Source organism: Suncus etruscus, chromosome X (genome assembly GCF_024139225.1).
Source record: "Suncus etruscus isolate mSunEtr1 chromosome X, mSunEtr1.pri.cur, whole genome shotgun sequence".
NCBI classification, from domain to species: Eukaryota; Metazoa; Chordata; class Mammalia; order Eulipotyphla; family Soricidae; genus Suncus; species Suncus etruscus.
The window spans coordinates 84,529,421-84,536,858 of NC_064868.1; the positions used below are offsets into that span (position 1 = coordinate 84,529,421).

The 7,438-nt window shown below is 35.5% G+C and overlaps 1 non-coding gene across 1 annotated transcript; it reads left to right on the forward strand.

Annotated features, from left to right (window-relative positions):
• Nucleotides 1-3,530: 3,530 nt before the first annotated feature.
• Nucleotides 3,531-3,659, forward strand: LOC125999811 (small nucleolar RNA SNORA51). Its single transcript, XR_007492280.1, has one exon. It is a non-coding gene; the product is annotated as a small nucleolar RNA SNORA51 (small nucleolar RNA).
• The last annotated feature ends 3,779 nt before the right edge of the window (nucleotides 3,660-7,438 follow it).

Consider the following 7,438-nt stretch of genomic DNA (forward strand, 5'->3'; position numbering starts at 1 on the left):
TGCTGACACATAAAACATACCTCCATAAAATCAAGAGGATAGAAATCTTGCAGGCTACCTTTGCTGACCACAAGGCTCTGAAATTATTTGTGAAATACAAAGCCACACAGAAGAAAAACTTTAACAATTGGAAATTAAACACCATGCTACTGAACAACCAGTGGGTCCTAGATGAAATCAAAAAGGAAATCAAAACTATCCTGGAAACAAATGATAATGAAGACAGAAACTGCCAGAATCTATGGGAAACAGCAAAAGCAGTCCTGAGAGGAAAATTTATAGCTCTACACGCAACATCAGGAAGGAGAAGGGGCATACCTGAATAACTTAATGACACAGCTCAAAATATTAGAAAATGACTAACAAAAGGAACCAAAAATAGGGAAACAGAAGGAAATAACAAAGCTGAAAGCAGAACTCAATGAAGTGGAAAACCAAAAAACAATCCGAAAGATCAACGAAAGCAGAAGTTGGTTCTTTGAAAAAATAAACAAGATTGATAGACCATTGGCAAAACTCACAAAGAAAGAGAGAGAGAAATCTGTTAACCCATATTAGAAATGAAAGGGGGAGATCACGACAGATATTGCAGAGATCCAAAGGGTCATCAGAGGCTACTTTGAGAAACTTTATGCTACTAAACATGAGAACCTAGAAGAAAGGGAAAAATTCTTGGACACTTATAACCTTGCACATTTAAGTAAGAAGGATGTAGCATATCTAAACACCCCCATAACTACTGAGGAAATTGAAACTGTAATCAAACATCTGCCCAAAAAGAAAGGCCCAGGCCCAAATGGATTTTCTAATGAATTTTTTCAAATCTTTCAAGAGGAGCTACTATCAATACTAGCCAAGCTGTTTCATGAAATTGCAAAAACGGGAACACTCCCAAACAGATTTTATGAAGCCAACATCACCTTGATACCAAAACCAGACAGAGACGCTGCCAAAAAAGAAAATTACAGACCAATATCCCTGATGAATGCTGATGCAAAGATCTTCAACAAAATACTGGCAAATAGGATCCAATGCATCATCAAGAAGATCATACACTACGACCAAGTAGGTTTCATCCCAGGAATGCAAGGATGGTTTAACATCTGTAAATCTATCAACATAATACACAAAATCAATAAAAAGAAAAATAAAAATCACATGATCATATCAATAGATGCAGAGAAATCATTTGATAAGGTCCAACACCCATTCTTGATCAAAACTCTCAGCAAGATGGGAATGGAAGGAACCTCTCTCAATCTAGTTGAAGCCATCTACCACAAGTCAATGGCAAATATTATCCTCAATGGAGAAAAACTAAAAACCTTTCCTCTAAATTCTGGTACAAGACAAGGCTGTCTGCTCTCATCACTCCTCTTCAACATAGTACTGGGAGCTCTTGCTATAGCGATAAGGCAACAAAAAGATATCAAGGGAATCTAGATAGTAAAGGAAGAAGTCAAGCTCTCATTGTTTGCAGACGACATGATACTTTACTTAGAAAACCCTAAAGACTCTACCAAAAAGCTCCTAGAAACAATAGATTCATATAGCAAAGTGGCAGACTACAAAATCAACCTACAGAAATCAATGGCCTTTTTATACACCAATAATGATAGGGAAGAGATGGAAATCAGGAAGGCAATCCCATTCACAATAGTGCCACACAAACTCAAATATCTTGGAGTCAACTTGACCAAAGATGTGAAGGACCTATACAAAGAAAACTATAAAACCCTACTCCAAGAAATAAGAGAGGACACACAGAAATGGAAACACATACCGTGCTCATGGATTGACAGAACTAACATCATTAAAATGGCAATACTCCCCCAAAGCATTCTACAGATTTAATGCTATCCCCTTAAAAATACCCATGACTTTCTTCAAATAAGTGGATCAAAAACATATGAAGTTCATCTGGAACTAAAGCACTCCTAGATAAAAGGAAAATGGGAGGCATTACTTTCCCCAACTTTAAACTGTATTACAAAGCAATAGTTATCAAAACAGCATGGCATTGGAATAAAGATAGACCCTCAGATTAGGGGAATAGGCTTGAGTTCTCAGAGAACGTTCCCCAGTCATACCTTTACCTCATTTTTGACAAAGGAGCAAGACATCCTAAGTGGAGCAGGGAAAATCTCTTCAACAAGTGGTGCTGGCAGAACTGGTTAGCCACTTGCAAAAAAGCGAACATAGACCCCCAGTTAGCATCACGTACGAAGGTAAAATCCAAATGGATTAAAGACCTTGATATCAGACCTGATACCATAAGGTATATAGAACAACACGTTGGTAAAACACTCCATGACATTGAGACTAAAGGCATCTTCAAGGAGGAAACTGCACTTTCCAAACAAGTAGAAGCAGAGATCAACAGATGGGAACATATTAAACTGAGAACCTTCTGCACCTCAAAAGAAATAGTGCCCAGGATGCAAGAGTCACCCACTGAGTGGGAGAAACTATTCACCCAACACCCTTCAGATAAGGGGCTAATATCCAAAATATATAGGGCACTGACAGAACTTTACAAGGAAAAAAACATCTAATCCCATGAAAAATGGGAAGAATTGAACAGACACTTTGATAAAAAAGAAATACAAATGGCCAAAAGGCACATAAAAATGCTTCTTGTCACTAATCCTCAGGAAGATGCAAATCAAAACAACGATGAGATACCACCTCACACCGCAGATATTGGCACATATCACAAAGAATGAAAACAATCAGTGCTGGTGGGGATGTGGATAGAAAGGAACTCTTATCCACTGCTGGTGGGAATGCCGTTTAGTCCAACCTCTATGGAAAGCGATATGGAGATTCCTCCAAAATCTAGAAATTGAGCTCCCAATTGACCCAGCTATTCCACTCCTAGGGATATACTCCTAGGGATATACCAGAACACAAGAATACAATACAAAAACCCCTTCCTCACAACTACATTTATTGCAGCACTATTCACAATAGCCAGGCTCTGGAAACAACCAAGATGTCCTTCAACAGACGATTGGCTAAAGAAACTATTGTACATATACCCAATGGATATTATGCAGCCGTCAGGAGAGATGAAGTCATGAAATTTTCCTATACATGGATGTACATGGAATCTATCATGCTGAGTAAAATAAGTCAGAGGGAGAGAGAGACGCAGAATTGTCCCACTTATCTATGGGTTTTAAGAAAAATAAAAGTCATTTTTGTAACAATCCTCAGAGACAATGAGAGGAGGGCTGGAACACCAGCTCATTTCATGAAGCTTACCACAAAGAGTGGTGAATATGATATAGAAATAACTACACAGAGAACTACCATAATCCTGTGAATGAATGAGGGAACAGGAAAGCCTGTCTGGAATACAGGTGGGAGTGGGGTGGGATGGAGGGAGATTTGGGACATTGGTGGTGGGAATGTTGCACTGGTGAAGTGGGGGGGGGTTCTTTACATGACTGAAACCTAATCACAATCATTTATGTAATCAAGATATTTAAATAAAGAAAAAAATGAAGAAAAAAAAGAAATGATAAGGCCTCCCAATGCTTACCACAGGCTGTGTTCTTTACACTGTATAGAAAGAGGAGGTACAGTAAATGCTTCCCATATACACCTCAAACCAGGTCCTTTGCCTGGTCTGTATTGTGAATGGGGGGACAAAAATGAATTCCATTATGTATATTCATATATATATATTAATAACCTATAATATATTTAATTTATTTGTTTGATTTTTATTTACATTTTGGATATTTAGTTAATTTATTTAAATTTTGACATTTTTGGTCACACTCAGCATCAGCAGTGTTCAAGGCTTTTTCCTGTATCTGATCTCAAGCATCACTCCTTGACATGCTTGAGGACAATCTGAGGTTCCAAATATTAAACCCAATTTTGCCACCTGCTAGCTCCCTATATGATGTATTGTTGCCCTACTCTATATTGTATTTAGTGTTACAATGAACATAAGTGTTATTCATCTTTTAGAATTTAGCAATATTTTTGCATTTTTATATTATTGAAACGTTAGCTAAATATTCAATTATTAAATGTGCTATAATCGCATTTCACTTACCTCATTTTAATAGAAGCAGATATTCATTTATATATTTGCTAAAATACATTATAAATAATTTAACATATTTAAATGCTTCAATGCTAAATTCTTCAATTCTTCAATGCTATCTAAAATGTAGCGAGGCTGGCTATTGTAAATAGTGCTGCAATGAATATAGGTGTAAGGAAGGAATTTTTGTATTGTATTTTTGTGTTCCTAGTGTATATCCCTAGGAGTGGTATAGCTGGATAGTATGGAAGCTCAATTTCCAGTTTCTGGAGGAATCTCCAAATTGCTTTTTAGATTTTTGTCTTAGAAATTTTTAAATATGCAGTAAGTTTTAACTAAGTTTGTTGTGCTGCATATTATATCTCTAAAAATTAACTTGATCACTAGAAATTTGTATCCCTTTGACCAGTTTATCCATTAATTTATAAAATAGTGATGTTTCTCACTGTTATAACTATACATAAGCAAAATTTGACTTCTTCGTTATACAATCTTATTCTAAAATAGAAATTTTGGTTTTGGACCAAGGAATGTTTCCAGTATGAGGCACAACTTTCCAAAGGATATTAAGATTTCCATCCAAGTATTTTGAATTTGTAAAATTTTTGAAGTAATAGGAAAGCAAGGTAGTCACTGTACTAAAGAGGCCTAGTTACTCTCGTGGCCAAGGGAAGTTGTCTATAGTTTGCTACTAAAAATTTAAATCATATCAGTAGCAAAAATTTAAGAAAAACTACCGTATATATATTTTCAATATCTAATATCTACTCTAGGCCCTAATGACAACCCTAAATTCCTGTGCTGATTTTTTATTCCTAAAGGCAATGTACTAGAAAGTGGACATTTGGGAAGCAGACTATACTTTGGGGCTTTTATGGAGGCATGTCATGTTGGTTTTATGAAGGTGTGTCAGAGGTTCATATGGAGTATATCAGGATGTTCTTACGGGGGTATGTAAGGATGCTCTTATGGAGGAATGTCATGGTGCTCTTATAGAGGTATATAAGGATACTAATAAGGAGATAAGTCAGGGTTTTCTTTTTTATATAATAGTTTTTTGACCAAAGTGGATTACAAATCATTCATAGTAAAATTTTTGGTATAGAGTGATACTGAATCAGGGGCATTCCCACCACATAGTTGTCCTCCTTATCCCCCTGTTCCCAGCATGCATCCCATATCCTCCTCCTTTGTTCCCTGGTCTGCTAGTATAAGTGGTCCCCTCTGTGTCTAGCTTGTTGTAGATTGGGTATCAATTCTGTCATCATTGGCTTTGGATTTGCTATCTAAGTCTGATAATTTTTTAATTTCTACTCAATGTTCATAAAAGACTGTTTGGTCTTGGTAACCTCCATTATTTCCACCTTAATTTCTGAGGTGGAACAAGATGGTTCAAGTTGTGTGGTTTTGTTTCAAGAAAAGAAGAAAAGAAGTGGGTGGGAGCAAAAATCAAATTCTTATAGAGATACTATGACATAATTCTTATATGGAGGAGATTATTTCATAGTGTTATTCTAAAAAAAGTCTCCAGAAAGTGTCCTCTACACATTTACTTGGGAGGTCAAAAAGATTTTTACTAGTTTGAACAGGAAAGGGATTTCATCAGACCAGAATAGAGCAGCCTCTTGATAATGTTTTATCATCTAAAACTAGAGAATTAAAATTCTATTGCTTATAAGGTACTTATGTTCAACTATAGTACTTAGTTGAAAACAATTTAAATAGACTTAGATACCCAGCTCTCTAGGATTTAGCTTTATTGCGTGGCCAGTTTTGATAAAGGTAAAGACAACCTTTTAATCAACTGTATTTGAGCATTTGGGTTGCTTTAATATTTTGGATATTGTACTAAGAGTTATTGAATCAAGAAGTTTACCGGCCGGAGGGCTAGAGCAGTGGTAGGGAGTTTGCCTTGTACGGGCTGATCCAGGATGGACTTCGATTCCATCTCTGGCATCTCATATGGTCCCCCAAGTCAGGAGCGATTTCTGAGTGCATAGCCATGAGTAACCCATGTGTTTTACTGAGTGTGCCTCCCAAAAAAAAGAAGTTTGGTATATAATAGAATTGTATGTAGATCTCAGAACAAAATAATGTGAGTTGCAGTAACATCGAAGAAGCTAGAAGATTATCATGCTCAGCGAAGTCTGTCCTAAAGAAGTGGTACACACTGATATCTCTCATATGTGGGACTTAAATATATAACAAAGTAACAACAAATGGCCAAAGAAACTCAGTGGGACAACTGATCCACATAATTATATTGGTAATAAAGGGTAGAAGGGGAGGTAATTGATGATTAAGTGGAGGGAGGTTGGCGCACTCATGATGGATATGGCATTGGAATTTTATGAGTGAACAAAGAATCAAAATAAAAATTAATATGTATGCTAATAAATCATTATTTTCCTAAACTATCTGACATTGAAGGGAGATATGATGTTTTCTGCCTATAATTTCTTAGAGGCCACACCTGTGCTATAATTTTCGGACTACCACTAAACTTAGGAACAGGATATGGGAGTCAGTGATGTTATAGGAACATGGGCATTTTACTCAAATAAGCATTCTTAGATAACTGCAAGAAGGTGGTTAATGTCCAAATTTCAGAAAAAATTAATCCTTTTCTGATTTAGAGGCCACACCTGGCAGTGCTCAGTAATAGCTCCTGGTGGGGTTTGATGGATCAAATGAGGTATAGGGGATCTAAACCAGTTGAACCACATGCAAATCAAGTACCTTACCCACTGTACAATCTCTCCTGACCCCTTTAAACTATTTTAATATTCTAGCTATAAATTTCCCTATCAGCACTAAAACCAGAATGACACATTTTGGTATATTTTTCCATGGATTTTGATGGACTTACTTTGAAAGTAATGAAATAAATATATTCTCTGATTTTTTATTTCTTTTATAATTTAATGTGTCATAACTCATATTGGTGAATTTGCAAAATTTTCTATTGTTATTGTTAATTTTGTTCAACTCTAGTCTGCAACATATTTTGTAGAATTTACATTTAAATAAAATCAATACATTTAATTTTATTGAACTTAATTTTATGATCTAAGTTATGCTTTTTCCTGAAAACGATTCCATATCAGTTTGAGAAAAATATTTTTGGAAATAGTAGTCTATAACCTCTGATCATTTTTTGAACTTTTAACATCTGATCACTTTTTGAACTTTTCAGATATATTTCATCAAATTATTTCTTTAATTAAATTGGAGGTATTTTGAGCCATTATTTCATCAAATATAAGTTCTATTTCTCTCTTGTCTTTCTTAGATATCTAAGTGTACATATTATTTGTATACTTGATTATGTCTCATAGGTTTCATCTTGGTTCTCTTTCTACTTTTTCGTGGTTA